Genomic DNA, 17,078 nt, shown 5'->3' with positions numbered 1-17,078 from the left:
CTGTCCCAGACTATGTTTGGAATATTTATTTCTCACACAGAATATAATAGATCACGTTTTGTGCTATGGGGGATAGTAGATTGACATAGGCTAGTGCTTTTGCTGTTTGTTAAGCCTACTCATCCTTTTGGCTGACGAAAAGTAAATGTGGACAGTTCTTCCAATATCTTCAGTATGCACCTCGGAATTGGATAAGGACGCGTGCAGTTGCGTCCCCAATGTCTGTCTTCACTTGTAGCCTTTGAGAGACCGATCACTTGATGGAAAGCCATGTAAGTGAGAGGTGATTGGGAGCGCAGCACTCACGGAGTAGGGCACAACGGCCACTGGCCGCAAAAGGCATGGATTTTTTTAGGGTGCATTTTGGCGACACAAAAGGGGGAATGCCACCATTAATTTTTAGGCATTGTCAAATGCTTGTAAAATTGTGAATGAGTGATTGATGTAGTGTGTAAAGCCTGCGCAAAAAAACAAGGTAGCTCTCATGCCTTTCAAGCAACTACTTTCATATCATCATTAGAGTCGCATAATGCAGCCTTACAATGTATTAAAAATCCAAACATATAGCCCAGCGTTTGTAGGACAACTAAAGTTACATTAATAGCTCTAAATTAAGTACACTGCTCAAAAAAATAAAGGGAACACTAAAATAACACATCCTAGATCTGAATGAATGAAATATTCTTATTAAATACTTTTTTCTTTACATAGTTGAATGTGCTGACAACAAAATCACACAAAAATGATCAATGGAAATCAAATTTAGCAACCCATGGAGGTCTGGATTTGGAGTCACACTCAAAACTAAAGTGGAAAACCACACTACAGACTGATCCAACTTTGATGTAATGTCCTTAAAACAAGTCAAAATGAGGCTCAGTAGTGTGTGTGACCTCCACGTGCCTGTATGACCTCCCTACAACGCCTGGGCATGCTCCTGATGAGGTGGCGGATGGTCTCCTGAGGGATCTCCTCCCAGACCTGGACTAAAGCATCCGCCAACTCCTGGACAGTCTGTGGTGCAACGTGGCGTTGGTGGATGGAGCGAGACATGATGTCCCAGATGTGCTCAATTGGATTCAGGTCTGGGGAACGGGTGGGCCAGTCCATAGCATCAATGCCATCCTCTTGCAGGAACTGCTGCCACACTCCAGCCACATGAGATCTAGCATTGTCTTGCATTAGGAGGAACCCAGGGCCAACCGCACCAGCATATGGTCTCACAAGGGGTCTGAGGAATCATCTCGGTACCTAATGGCAGTCAGGCTACCTCTGGCGAGCACATGGAGGGCTGTGCGGCCCCCCAAAGAAATGCCACCCCACACCATGACTGACACACCGCCAAACCTGTCATGCCGGAGGATGTTGCAGGCAGCAGAACGTTCTCCACGGCGTCTCCAGACTGTCACGTCTGTCACATGTGCTCAGTGTGATCCTGCTTTCATCTGTGAAGAGCACAGGTCGCCAGTGGAGAATTTGACAATCTTGGTGTTCTCTGGCAAATGCCAAACGTCCTACACGGTGTTGGGCTATAAACACAACCCCCACCTGTGGACGTCGGGCCCTCATACCACCCACATGGAGTCTGTTTCTGACCGTTTGAGCAGACACATGCACATTTGTGGCCTGCTGGAGGTCATTTTGCAGGGCTCTGGCAGTGCTCCTCCTGCTCCTCCTTGCACAAAGGCGGAGGTAGCGGTCTTGCTGTTGGGTTGTTGCACATCCACATCTCCTGATGTACTGGCCTGTCTCCTGGTAGCGCCTCCATGCTCTGGACACTATGCTGACAGACACAGCAAACCTTCTTGCCACAGCTCACATTGATGTGCCATCCTGGATGAGCTGCACTACCTGAGCCACTTGTGTAGGCTGTAGACTCCGTCTCATGCTACCACTAGAGTGAAAGCACCGCCAGCATTCAAAAGTGACCAAAACATCAGCCAGAAAGCATAGGAACTGAGAAGTGGTCTGTGGTCACCACCTGCAGAACCACTCCTTTATTGGGGGTGTCTTGCTAATTGCCTATAATTTCCACCTGTTGTCTATTCCATTTGCACAACAGCATGTGAAATTTATTGTCAATCAGTGTTGCTTCCTAAGTGGACAGTTTGATTTCACAGAAGTGTGATTGACTTGGAGTTACATTGTGTTGTTTAAGTGTTCCCTTAAATTTTTTGAGCAGTGTATATAGGAGTACCTGTTTCTTTGTTAAACTCTCAACACAATAGTCGCATGTGCGCACTCCCTCAAACCGTGTGGAGAAAATATCCTTTCTATTTTATTCAGCTTTGTTCAATTGTATTTTTCATACTATAAAATAATGCCACGGAATTCTAAGCAAATCTTGTCTGCTAAATGGACTAGTGTAGCCCACAGCCATTTGGCATAGCCAGATCAGGACCAAACATAAGGACAACGCAGAGTAAGCTATTCTGTTCTTCTGAAATACACTACCTTTTCTTCATATCATGCTTCTTTAGACCTTTCTAAATTAAATAATGGATTTATTGTGAAGGTGGAGGCTATATTACATGGATTTATTATAATTTTTCAAATGTACAGGTCTGAATCAGTGGCTTTCCAACTACTACAGTACGCTAAGATTCCAACTACTACAGTATGTTAAGATCCCAACTACTACAGTATGTTTTGATTCCAACTGCTACAGTATGTTTTGATTCCAACTGCTACAGTATGTAAAGATTCCAACTGCTACAGTATGTAAAGATTCCAACTGCTACAGTATGTAAAGATTCCAACTGCTACAGTATGTAAAGATTCCAACTGCTACAGTATGTAAAGATTCCAACTGCTACAGTATGTAAAGATTCCAACTGCTACAGTATATAAAGATTCCAACTGCTACAGTATGTAAAGATTCCAACTGCTACAGTATGTTAAGATTCCAACTGCTACAGTATGTTAAGATTCCAACTGCTACAGTATGTACAGAATTCCCACTGCCCCAGTATGTTGAGATTCCAACTGCCCCAGTATGTTGAGATTCCAACTGCCCCAGTATGTTGAGATTCCAACTGCCCCAGTATGTTGAGATTCCAACTGCCCCAGTATGTTGAGATTCCAACTGCCCCAGTATGTTGAGATTCCAACTGCCCCAGTATGTTAAGATTCCAACTGCCCCAGTATGTTGAGATTCCAACTGCCCCACTATGGTGAGATTCCAACTACTACAGCACATTCAAACACTACAACACAAGGTATGCTAAGAACCCCTAGCCTTATTTCTTCTGATGTCAGTACAGTAGTGGATTTGACACTCAAAAAATTGGCCCATTTCGCATTTTAGAATCAAACATATTTTTGCAACAATGTCAAGACATTTTGCCATGCTACTGACTTTGTCAGTGTAGGTAGTTCATGTGGTGTAGTGTAGAGGGAATTTACCCCTAGATGCTGATCTTGTCAGTTTTGCATTTCCTCCACTAATGGTTCTCTTTTTCATATATTTTATTGGAGTTATTTTTGTCTGTGTTAGAACACTTAATGCTTATGATTGGGGGAAGGGAAGCTGATCCTAGATCTGTACCTATGGAAAATCTTACCCCGGACCTAGTTCATGTACACAAAGTTTAATCTGGTGAGTGAGTTCATTCACTGCTTTGTGTTGAATAATGTAAGAGCAGGCTGAATAGTTTGTGAGGGGCATTGATGCTTTAAAAGGTTGTGGCTGCTACTCAGAAAGTGCTCAGATTAAAGTAGCAAGTTTTTATCAAAATCTATTTTACAGGCCTTTTACCTGTGCATAATAAAACACCACCCCTTTTTTCATCACAAACTTTTGTGTCCTAAGGAAAGTAAATGGACATTTCCTAATGGGTTTAAACCTTCTCATATGGTGGGTTTCAAAACCATTAGTCTGATAATGTACTACAATGAATGTTTTGTAATGTTTGAGAGAGTGAGTCTTGGTTGAATGCCAGTGTCCGTGTTCAGACTTGGGGAAAAAACATTATGTCATGTATTGACAAAGTTTTCCCACACTCCTCTGCACCTCTCTCTGCCTCTCACCCCTCTCCAGCGAGCGTTGGCATGCAAGAAAAGTCAGAGCAGTATTTGAATTAGCGTCAGACTGCTATATGTTTAGCAAGATTGCATGGCAGTGTTGTAGTACTCGAGACCGGTCTCGGGCACGTATTCAGTGTCTTGGTCTTGTCTCGGTGTTGGATACATTTGTACTCTGTCTTAACTCGGTCTCAGACAGTAAGGACTCATAATTTCTTCCCGAGACCAGCCAAGTAAAAAATTCATTATCAGCTTCTATTCATTCAGCTCATAAAACCGCTTCACCAGGCGAAGCTCCTTTTTTGAAACAGTAATATCCAGCCTTTATACCTGTTATAAACATGTTTGCAATGTGGCAAACCTATAGGCCTTCAGTGTGACAGGTTAGTACTAGAGATCGCCCGATTAATTGGAATGGCCTATTAATTAGGGCCGATTTCAAGTTTTCATAACAATCGGTAATCTGCATTTTTGGACACCGATCATGGCCGATTACATGTTATGCGAGTGCAGCAAGGAGCCACGGTAAGGTGCTAGCTAGCATTAAACGTATCTTATAAAAAAACAATCAATCTTAACATAATCACTAGTTAACTACACATGGTTGATGATATTACTAGTTTATCTAGATTGTCCTGCGTTGCATATAATCGATGCTGTGCCTGTTAATTTATCATTGAATCATAGCCTACTTCGCCAAACGGGTGATTTAACAAGCACTGTCATTGCACCAATGTGTACCAAACCATAAACATCAATGCCTTTCTTAAAATTAATACACAAGTATATATTTTTAAACCTGCATATTTAGTTAATATTGCCCGCTAACATAAATTTATTTTAACTAGGGAAATTGTGTCACTTATCTTGCGTTCTGTACAACAGAGTCAGAGTATATGCAGCAGTTTGGGCCGCCTGGCTCGTTGCGAACTGTGTGAAGACTATTTCTTACTAACAAAGACAGCCAACTTCTCCAAACCAGGGATGATTTAACAAAAGCGCATTTGCGAAAAAATCCCAATCATTGCACGAATGTACATATGCCTTATTTTTTTTATTTTACCTTTATTTAACTAGGCAAGTCAGTTAAGAACAAATTCTTATTTACAATGACGGCCTAGGAACAGTGGGTTAACTGCCTGTTCAGGGGCAGAACGACAGATTTGTACCTTGTCAGCTCGGGGGTTTGAACTTGCAACCTTCCGGTTACTAGTCCAACGCTCTAACCGCTAGGCTACCCTGCCGCCCCATTAACATGCCTTTCTTAAAATCAATACACAGAAGAATATATTTTGAAACCTGCATATTTAGTTTAAATAAATTCATGTTAGCAGGAAATATTAAACTAGGGAAATTGTGTCACTTCTCTTGTGTTCATTGCACGCAGAGTCAGGGTATATGCAACAGTTTGGGCCACCTGGCTCGTTGCGAACTAATAGAATTTTACGTAATTATGATATAACGTTGAAGGTTGTGCAATGTAATTTAGACTAATGGATGCCACCCGTTAGATAAAATACGGAACGGTTCCATATTTCACTGAAATAATAAACGTTTTGTTTTCGAAGTGATAGTTTCCGGATTTGACCATATTAATGACCCAAGGCTCTTATTTCTGTGTGTTATTATATAATATTTAAGTATATGATTTGATAGAGCAGTCTGACTGAGCGGTGGTAGGCGGCAGCACGCTCGTAAGCATTCATTCAAACAGCACTTGCGTAATGCCTAAAAGCATTGCGCTGTTTATGACTACAAGCCTATCAACTCTCGAGATTAGGCTGGCAATACTAAAGTACCTATTAGAACATCCAATAGTCAAAGCTATATGAAATACAAATGGTATAGAGAGAATTAGTCCTATAATAACTACAACCTAAAACCTCTTACCTGGGAATATTGAAGCCTCATTATAAAAGGAACCACCAGCTTTCATATGTTCTCATGTTCTGAGCAAAGAATTTAAACGTTAGCTTTTTTACATGGCACATATTGCACTTTTACTTTCTTCTCCAACACTCCAACACAGTTTTAGCATTATTTAAACCAAATTGAACATGTTTCATTATTTATTAGAGACTAAATTGATTTTAATGTCATAAAAAATATAAAATTCCCAGTTCATGCTACAAACGCAAATTTATAAGAGGTTTTAAAATTGATTATTTTTTATTTAATGTCAAGAAAATCAAAATAGCAAGGGCAACGATCACAAGTCAGTCATAACGTGGCTAAGAGACTAGCATATCTATTTATGTAGCAAACTAAAAACAGAGCCTAACTTGGCTGCTAGGTGGATGTCATATCATGTCATGCCATTGGAGGAGTGGGTGAGTGACTGACTTATTCCCCTCATATAATTATTTGGTGGCTACACACAGTTAGAGATGCAGGTGTCATTTGGTAAACTAGTAAGAACTTGAACCACTGTTATACAGTTAGCATAGCTCTTGCGTTCACGCAAATTCACTCTGGCTCTCTACTCCGATTTCAGAGAACTCTCGTCTGTGTGACACAGCGCACATCTGATGAATTGACGAATGCGCAACACTGGCTCAATATGACCAGTGTCAGTAAATATGTTCAAAAAAAGTAGTTTGTCAATAACGCTCTAGATAACATGTAAACAGCCTAACCAGCACTGCTACGGCTTCTATATTGCTATAGATTTTTTTCATAAATTCTTAGAATGCTTGGGAATTACGTATACTAAGAATTTATGAAAAGATGAAAATGACCATATCTAAGTGGTTGCTTGTCAGAATATAAAAATGTAAAAAATGTTTCACATTCTTCCTGGGGGTGTATACGAACAGATTTTAAAAAGATGTCATGTTGCTTAAATGCGGTCAATTCCACTTTAAATGCAACAATATAAGTTATTTTTAAAGAGATGGCTAACAACAGCAAGTGCACTGCAATAAAAACACAGTTCCACTCACCAGATGATGATCATTTGAAATGTAACTTGTTGTTGAAAGTTAATTTTGAAAAGGGAGATGCTAACAAATTAGCAACAACATCCTTTTTGATAACAAACTAGCCCCTGCAAACTAGCCGACAACAAAAGCTAGCTAGCTAGACAATGGGAGAAATACTGCTCGCTATTGCGCAGTGACCTGTTGTCCTTCAGGAAGGCAGAAGTTTCCATACATTTTTGTAAAAATGTTCCCACTCATTAAGTCAGTGTGTTTGATTGATTTCACATTCCAAATTTTGCCCTAATACAGTTGAATGGCAGATGCCTATATCTAGCGAGATTTATCTCCCCAGAGACCAGAAAATAAAAATCTTCAGTGTTAACCCTTTCCTTTCCAACAAAAACAGAAGAGATTAAATCAGAAACATCATTGAAAATAATAATATTATTATCAATATAATTATTTTCTAAATCCTTAGTCCTTTTCTGAAGGCGTTGAAGGCCCATTGTTCCCCATCGTGTTTGGGTTAGTAATATTTGTAGAGTGCCTCTTTTCCCTCAGAATGCATTTATTCACTATTCTGAATGTCTAAAGAATCCAGATGTTGTACTGAAATATGAACACAGAAATACTGGACATTTTGAACTCTTATTATGGTGGTGATTTGACAAAATTACATCATGGTCTTGAATTAGACTCGCATTTTTCTGGTCTTGACTCGGTCTCGGTCTTGGACCCCTTGTCCCCATCCCGGTCTTGGTCTTGACTCGGACTCAATTTTCTCCGGTCTTGTTCTTGAATCAGTCTCGCTTTAGGTGGTCTTGAACACAAAACTGTTGCACGGTATCGGATGCAATTGCTGGTACTGGCCTGGATCAATAAGCCACTGACTTATTTAATGACCTGTCATGAGGAGGGGGGTTAGGGGAGAAGTGTTGGAGGTTTGCTGAGTGCCTTGCTGTATATGTCTTGGGCCAGAACACATTTTTACTGTTTGTTTCTCTCTCTTTAATTCCCCTCTTTCTCTCTCTTTCTCTCTATCTGTGCTGATGCTTGCCTTAATGCCAGCCATCGATTTACAGAGCTCCCTTCCTTCCCTCCTCTAGTTATTGCCTTGCATGGCCAGTCTCTCAGCTTATCAGCCTTCAGTTAGCACTATCTGTTCAGCCAGATATCTACTCTGCCTGTGTGAGGGATTCACTCTCTCCTCATGGAAGCCACCTTCCCTAGTCTGTTTATTATGCTCTGTACCCCCCTCTTTTCTCTCTGGATCTTGTTAATGTTCCTCCATTGTAGAGGTGTGTGTTCAGGAGGGATTTAAAATGCAGAGCCCCTTCAGTTCAAACAGTCATCTTGACTGGTGTGCAAGCTCAGACTGGAGTAGTAAAGAACTATTTCCTCCCTCCGTTCCCTCGTTCCCCCCCTCTGAGTGGAGGGATATGTTTTGGAGAAGCTTCTGGATGTGGGAGCAGACTTTAGCCGCAACTTTTCAAATCCAATCAACTTGTGTTTGTCACATAGTTTGTAAACAACAGCTGAAGACTAACAGTGAAATACTTACTGGCCTTTCCCTACAATGCATAGAGAACAATTTAAAAAGTAAAACACGTAATCATAAATACACAGTTCTGCCCACACATTTTCTATAGGATTGAGGTCAGGGCTTTGTGATGGCACCTCCAATACCTTGACTTTGTTGTCCTTAAGCCATTTTGCCACAACTTCGGAAGTATGCTTGGGGCCATTTGGAAGACCCATTTGCGACCAAGCTTTAACCTGTTGGTACTAGGGGGCAGTATTTTCATTTTTGGAAAAATAACGTTCCCAAATTAAACGGGATATTTTGTCAGGACAAGATGCTAGAATATAATTGACAGCTTAGGATAGAAAACACTCTAAATTTTCCAAAACTGTAAAAATATTGTCTGTGAGTATAACAGAACTGATGTTACAGCTGAAAGCCTGAGAAAAATCCAATCCGGAAGTGACTCATCTTTTGAAAGCCCTGCGTTCCGATGCGTCCCTATTGAGCTGTGAATGCCCTATCAACCAGATTACGCTTTCTACGTATTCCCCAAGGTGTCTACAGCATTGTGACGTAGTTTTACGCATTTATGTTGAAGAATACCCATAGGCGGCTTCATTGCGCAAGTGGTCACCTGATGCTCCCAGAGAAATTCTTGCGTAAAATACAGAGGTAGCCATTATTCCAATCGCTTCTACTGAGAAACCAATTGTCCCGGTTGATATATTATCGAATAGATATTTGAAAAACACCTTGAGGATTGATTATTAACAACATTTGCCATGTTTCTGTCGATATTATGGAGCTAATTTGGAATATTTTTCGGCCATGACATCATTTTCAGGAATTGTCCAAGCTGTTTAAAGGCACAGTCAACTTAGTGTATGTAAACTTCTGACCCACTGGAATTGTGGTACAGTGACTTATAAGTGAAATAATCTGTCTGTAAACAATTGTTGGAAAATTACATGTGTCATGCACAAAGTAGTTGTCCTAACTGACTTGCCAACACTATAGTTTGTTAACAAGAGATTTGTGGACTGGTTGAAAAACGAGTTTTAATGACTCCAACCTAAGTGTATGTAAACTTACGACTTCAACTGTAGGCCGGAATAAAGTGACACCGCAATATGATACTTAAAAGACAGAAGCAGCAGCGTATGTAATGAGTCAAAAGAGTTAGTGGTCAATCAAATATCTAACCAGACTCTCTGTATTAACTATTAAACTAACTATTTAGCAGTCTTATGTCTTGGGGGGGAGAAGCTTTTCAGGGTCTTGTTGGTTCCAAACTGGGTGCATCGGTACCACTGGCCGTGCAGTAGCAGAGAGAACCATCTATGACTTGGGTGGCTGGAGTCTGGGACAATTTTTACGGCCTTCCTTCTGGAAGGGTCAGTTTAGCGGTTGTGTTGTTGCCTACCCTTACCACCTGGGGGCGGCCCATCAGGAAGTCCAGGATCCAGTTGCAGAGGGAGGTGTTCAGTCCCAGGTTCCTTAGCTTAGTGATGAGCTTGGAGGGAACTATGGTGTTGAACCCTGAGCTGTAGTCAATGAACAACATTCTCACATAGGTGAAGGACAGCAGAAGGAGGCAGAGTGAAGGTCAGACATCTTTCCTGAGAGAATAGCGGTGTGACTGCTGTCACTGCATGTAATTCTAAGATGCTATAGTTAGGTCGTACAACATGGTGTCTAACAAGAGTTCCTCATACTACCTTCCATTTGTTAAAGACAGCGAATGACGATGTATCCGAATCTATTTCATTGGATGATGGCGGACTGAGAACACTTTGAAAGAGGATGGTGTGTGTGTGTGTGTGCGTGTGTGCGCTTGCTTGCCTGAGTGATTGCATGCTTACTTGCGTTGGTGTCTGTGTCCACATGCAGGAGAATAAGCTGAGAAAAGTGAGAGCCAATTATCCCTCTTGCTTTGATTTATTTGGTAATAGTGCTCTAACACGTAGTATTGGATTGAAGAGATGGAGCAGTGCTCTACCACGTTGCCGTGGCTTGGAGAGAGGGAGCAGTGCTCTACCACGTTGCCGTGGCTTGAAAAGAGGGAGCAGTGCTCTACCACGTTGCCGTGGCTTGAAAAGAGGCAGCAGTGCTCTCCCACGTTGCCGTGGCTTGGAGAGAGGGAGCAGTGCTCTACCACGTAGTATTGGCTTGGAGAGAGGGAGCAGTGCTCTAACACGTAGTATTGGCTTGGAGAGAGGGAGCAGTGCTCTAACACGTAGTATTGGCTTGGAGAGAGGGAGCAGTGCTCTAACACGTAGTATTGGCTTGGAGAGAGGGAGCGGTGCTCTACCACGTAGTATTGGCTTGGAGAGAGGGAGCAGTGCTCTACCACGTAGTATTGGCTTGGAGAGAGGGAGCAGTGCTCTAACACGTAGTATTGGCTTGGAGAGAGGGAGCAGTGCTCTACCACGTAGTATTGGCATGGAGAGAGGGAGCAGTGCTCTACCACGTAGTATTGGCTTGGAGAGAGGGAGCAGTGCTCTACCACGTTGACGTGGCATGGAGAGAGGGAGCAGTGCTCTACCACGTAGTATTGGCATGGAGAGAGGGAGCAGTGCTCTACCACGTAGTATTGGCTTGGAGAGAGGGAGCAGTGCTCTACCACGTTGACGTGGCATGGAGAGAGGGAGCAGTGCTCTACCACGTTGACGTGGCATGGAGAGAGGGAGCAGTGCTCAACCACGTTGCCGTGGCTTGGAGAGAGGGAGCAGTGCTCTACCACGTAGTATTGTTGCCTTGGAGAGAGGGAGCAGTGCTCTACCATGTAGTATTGGCTTGGAGAGAGGGAGCGGTGCTCTACCACGTTGACGTGGCATGGAGAGAGGGAGCAGTGCTCTACCATGTTGACGTGGCATGAAGAGAGGGAGCAGTGCTCTACCACGTTGCCGTGGTTTGGAGAGAGGGAGCAGTGCTCTACCACATAGTATTGGCTTGGTTGAGAGGGAGCAGTGCTCTACCACGTTGACGTGGCATGGAGAGAGGAAGCAGTGCTCTACCACGTTGCCGTGGCTTGGAGAGAGGGAGCAGTGCTCTACCACGTTGCCGTGGCTTGGAGAGAGGGAGCAGTGCTTTACCACGTTGCCGTGGCTTGGAGAGAGGGAGCAGTGCTCTACCACGTGGTATTGGCTTGGAGAGAGGGAGCAGTGCTCTACCACGTTGCCGTGGCTTGGAGAGAGGGAGCGGTGCTCTAACACGTAGTATTGGCTTGGAGAGAGGGAGCGGTGCTCTACCACGTAGTATTGGCATGGAGAGAGGGAGCGGTGCTCTACCACGTAGTATTGGCTTGGAGAGAGGGAGCAGTGCTCTACCACGTTGACGTGGCATGGAGAGAGGGAGCAGTGCTCTACCACGTAGTATTGGCATGGAGAGAGGGAGCAGTGCTCTACAACGTTGACGTGGCATGGAGAGAGGGAACAGTGCTCTACCACGTTGACGTGGCATGGAGAGAGGGAGCGGTGCTCTAACACGTAGTATTGGCTTGGAGAGAGGGAGCGGTGCTCTACCACATAGTATTGGCATGGAGAGAGGGAGCAGTGCTCTACCACGTAGTATTGGCTTGGAGAGAGGGAGCAGTGCTCTACCACGTTGACGTGGCATGGAGAGAGGGAGCAGTGCTCTACCACGTTGACGTGGCATGGAGAGAGGGAGCAGTGCTCTACCACGTTGCCGTGGCTTGGAGAGAGGGATCAGTGCTCTACCACGTAGTATTGCCTCGGAGAGAGGGAGCAGTGCTCTAACCATGTAGTATTGGCTTGGAGAGAGGGAGCGGTGCTCTACCACGTAGTATTGGCATGGAGAGAGGGAGCAGTGCTCTACCACGTAGTATTGGCTTGGAGAGAGGGAGCAGTGCTCTACCACGTTGACGAAGCATGGAGAGAGGGAGCAGTGCTCTACCACGTTGACGTGGCTTGGAGAGAGGGAGCAGTGCTCTACCACGTTGCCGTGGCTTGAAAAGAGGGAGCAGTGCTCTACCACGTTGACGTGGCTTGGAGAGAGGGAGCAGTGCTCTACCACGTAGTATTGGCTTGGACAGAGGGAGCAGTGCTCTACCACGTAGTATTGGCATGGAGAGAGGGAGCAGTGCTCTACCACGTAGTATTGGCTTGGAGAGAGGGAGCAGTGCTCTACCACATAGTATTGGCTTGGAGAGAGGGAGCGGTGCTCTACCACGTAGTATTGGCATGGAGAGAGCGAGCAGTGCTCTACCACGTAGTATTGGCTTGGAGAGAGGGAGTAGTGCTCTACCACGTAGTATTGGCATGGAGAGAGGGAGCGGTGCTCTACCACGTAGTATTGGCATGGAGAGAGGGAGCGGTGCTCTACCACGTAGTATTGGCATGGAGAGAGGGAGCAGTGCTCTACCACGTAGTATTGGCTTGGAGAGAGGGAGCAGTGCTCTACCACGTAGTATTGGCTTGGAGAGAGGGAGCGGTGCTCTACCACGTAGTATTGGCATGGAGAGAGGGAGCAGTGCTCTACCACGTAGTATTGGCTTGGAGAGAGGGAGCAGTGCTCTACCACGTTGACGTGGCATGGAGAGAGGGAGCAGTGCTCTACCACGTTGACGTGCCATGGAGAGAGGGAGCAGTGCTCTACCACGTAGTATTGGCTTGGAGAGAGGGAGCAGTGCTCTACCACGTTGACGTGGCATGGAGAGAGGGAGCAGTGCTCTACCACGTAGTTTTGGCTTGGAGAGAGGGAGCAGTGCTCTACCACGTAGTATTGGCTTGGAGAGAGGGAGCGGTGCTCTACCACGTAGTATTGGCATGGAGAGAGGGAGCAGTGCTCTACCACGTAGTATTGGCTTGGAGAGAGGGAGCAGTGCTCTACCACGTTGACGTGGCATGGAGAGAGGGAGCAGTGCTCTACCACGTTGCCGTGGCTTGGAGAGAGGGAGCAGTGCTCTACCACGTTGCCGTGTCTTGGAGAGAGGGAGCAGTGCTCTAACACGTAGTATTGGCTTGGAGAGAGGGAGCAGTGCTCTAACACGTAGTATTGGCTTGGAGAGAGAGAGCAGTGCTCTACCACGTAGTATTGGCATGGAGTTAGGGAGCGGTGCTCTACCACATAGTATTGGCTTGGAGAGAGGGAGCAGTGCTCTACCACGTAGTATTGGCATGGAGAGAGGGAGCAGTGCTCTAACACGTAGTATTGGCTTGGAGAGAGGGAGCAGTGCTCTACCACGTAATATTGGCTTGGAGAGAGGGAGCGGTGCTCTACCACGTAGTATTGGCATGGAGAGAGGGAGCAGTGCTCTACCACTTAGTATTGGCTTGGAGAGAGCGAGCAGTTCTCTACCACGTTGACGTGGCATGGAGAGAGGGAGCAGTGCTCTACCATGTTGACGTGGCATGAAGAGAGGGAGCAGTGCTCTACCACGTTGCCGTGGTTTGGAGAGAGGGAGCAGTGCTCTACCACATAGTATTGGCTTGGTTGAGAGGAAGCAGTGCTCTACCACGTTGCCGTGGCTTGGAGAGAGGGAGCAGTGCTCTACCACGTTGCCGTGGCTTGGAGAGAGGGAGCAGTGCTTTACCACGTTGCCGTGGCTTGGAGAGAGGGAGCAGTGCTCTACCACGTTGCCGTGGCTTGTAAAGAGGGAGCAGTGCTCTACCACGTTGCCGTGGCTTGGAGAGAGGGAGCGGTGCTCTAACACGTAGTATTGGCTTGGAGAGAGGGAGCGGTGCTCTACCACGTAGTATTGGCATGGAGAGAGGGAGCGGTGCTCTACCACGTAGTATTGGCTTGGAGAGAGGGAGCAGTGCTCTACCACGTTGACGTGGCATGGAGAGAGGGAGCAGTGCTCTACCACGTAGTATTGGCATGGAGAGAGGGAGCAGTGCTCTACAACGTTGACGTGGCATGGAGAGAGGGAACAGTGCTCTACCACGTAGTATTGCCTCGGAGAGAGGGAGCAGTGCTCTAACCATGTAGTATTAGCTTGGAGAGAGGGAGCGGTGCTCTACCACGTAGTATTGGCATGGAGAGAGGGAGCAGTGCTCTACCACGTAGTATTGGCTTGGAGAGAGGGAGCAGTGCTCTACCACGTTGACGTGGCATGGAGAGAGGGAGCAGTGCTCTACCACGTTGACGTGGCATGGAGAGAGGGAGCAGTGCTCTACCACGTTGACGTGGCATGGAGAGAGGGAGCAGTGCTCTACCACGTTGCCGTGGCTTGGAGAGAAGGAGCAGTGCTCTACCACGTTGCCGTGGCTTGAAAAGAGGGAGCAGTGCTCTACCACGTTGACGTGGCTTGGAGAGAGGGAGCAGTGCTCTACCATGTAGTATTGGCTTGGACAGAGGGAGCAGTGCTCTACCACGTAGTATTGGCATGGAGAGAGGGAGCAGTGCTCTACCACGTAGTATTGGCTTGGAGAGAGGGAGCAGTGCTCTACCACATAGTATTGGCTTGGAGAGAGGGAGCGGTGCTCTACCACGTAGTATTGGCATGGAGAGAGCGAGCAGTGCTCTACCACGTAGTATTGGCTTGGAGAGAGGGAGCAGTGCTCTACCACGTAGTATTGGCTTGGAGAGAGGGAGCGGTGCTCTACCACGTAGTATTGGCATGGAGAGAGGGAGCGGTGCTCTACCACGTAGTATTGGCATTGAGAGAGGGAGCAGTGCTCTACCACGTAGTATTGGCTTGGAGAGAGGGAGCAGTGCTCTACCACGTAGTATTGGCTTGGAGAGAGGGAGCGGTGCTCTACCACGTAGTATTGGCATGGAGAGAGGGAGCAGTGCTCTACCACGTAGTATTGGCTTGGAGAGAGGGAGCAGTGCTCTACCACGTTGACGTGGCATGGAGAGAGGGAGCAGTGCTATACCACGTTGACGTGGCATGGAGAGAGGGAGCAGTGCTCTACCACGTTGCCGTGGCTTGGAGAGAGGGAGCAGTGCTCTACCACGTAGTATTGGCTTGGAGAGTGGGAGCAGTGCTCTACCACGTTGACGTGGCATGGAGAGAGGGAGCAGTGCTCTACCACGTTGACGTGGCATGGACAGAGGGAGCAGTGCTCTACCACGTTGACGTGGCATGGAGAGAGGGAGCAGTGCTCTACCACGTTGCCGTGGCTTGGAGAGAGGGAGCAGTGCTCTACCTCGTTGCCGTGGCTTGGAGAGAGGGAGCAGAGCTCTACCACGTTGCCGTGGCTTGGAGAGAGGGAGCAGTGCTCTACCACGTAGTATTGGCTTGGAGAGAGGGAGCGGTGCTCTACCACGTAGTATTGGCATGGAGAGAGGGAGCGGTGCTCTACCACGTAGTATTGGCATGGAGAGAGGGAGCGGTGCTCTACCACGTAGTATTGGCATGGAGAGAGGGAGCAGTGCTCTACCACGTAGTATTGGCTTGGAGAGAGGGAGCAGTGGTCTACCACGTAGTATTGGCTTGGAGAGAGGGAGCAGTGCTCTACCACGTAGTATTGGCTTGGAGAGAGGGAGCGGTGCTCTACCACGTAGTATTGGCATGGAGAGAGGGAGCGGTGCTCTACCACGTAGTATTGGCATGGAGAGAGGGAGCAGTGCTCTACCACGTAGTATTGGCTTGGAGAGAGGGAGCAGTGCTCTACCACGTACTATTGGCTTGGAGAGAGGGAGCGGTGCTCTACCACGTAGTATTGGCTTGGAGAGAGGGAGCAGTGCTCTACCACGTAGTATTGGCGTGGAGAGAGGGAGCAGTGCTCTACCACGTAGTATTGCCTTGGAGAGAGGGAGCAGTGCTCTACCACGTAGTATTGCCTTGGAGAGAGGGAGCAGTGCTCTACCACGTAGTATTGGCTTGGAGAGAGGGAGCGGTGCTCTACCACGTAGTATTGGCATGGAGAGAGGGAGCAGTGCTCTACCACGTTGACGTGGCATGGAGAGAGGGAGCAGTGCTCTACCACGTTGACGTGGCATGGAGAGAGGATGCAGTGCTCTACCACGTTGCCGTGGCTTGGAGAGAGGGAGCAGTGCTCTACCACGTTGCCGTGGCTTGGAGAGAGGGAGCAGTGCTCTACCACTTTGCCGTGGCTTGGAGAGAGGGAGCAGTGCTCTACCACGTTGACGTGGCGTGGACAGAGGGAGCAGTGCTCTACCACGTTGACGTGGCATGGAGAGAGGGAGCAGTGCTCTACCACGTTGCCGTGGCTTGGAGAGAGGGAGCAGTGCTCTACCTCGTTGCCGTGGCTTGGAGAGAGGGAGCAGAGCTCTACCACGTTGCCGTGGCTTGGAGAGAGGGAGCAGTGCTCTACCACGTAGTATTGGCTTGGAGAGAGGGAGCGGTGCTCTACCACGTAGTATTGGCATGGAGAGAGGGAGCGGTGCTCTACCACGTAGTATTGGCATGGAGAGAGGGAGCGGTGCTCTACCACGTAGTATTGGCATGGAGAGAGGGAGCAGTGCTCTACCACGTAGTATTGGCTTGGAGAGAGGGAGCAGTGGTCTACCACGTAGTATTGGCTTGGAGAGAGGGAGCAGTGCTCTACCACGTAGTATTGGCTTGGAGAGAGGGAGCGGTGCTCTACCACGTAGTATTGGCATGGAGAGAGGGAGCGGTGCTCTACCACGTAGTATTGGCATGGAGAGAGGGAGCAGTGCTCTACCACGTAGTATTG

The 17,078-nt window shown here is 46.8% G+C and overlaps 1 pseudogene; it reads left to right on the top strand.

Moving 5' to 3' along the window:
• The window catches only part of LOC139372382 (syndetin-like), a 284,096-nt pseudogene that overhangs the window by 75,421 nt on the left and 191,597 nt on the right, over positions 1–17,078 (top strand).

Source organism: Oncorhynchus clarkii, chromosome 18 (assembly GCF_045791955.1).
Source record: "Oncorhynchus clarkii lewisi isolate Uvic-CL-2024 chromosome 18, UVic_Ocla_1.0, whole genome shotgun sequence".
Lineage (NCBI taxonomy): Eukaryota > Metazoa > Chordata > Actinopteri > Salmoniformes > Salmonidae > Oncorhynchus > Oncorhynchus clarkii.
This window is presented reverse-complemented; position numbering and strand designations above follow the sequence as displayed.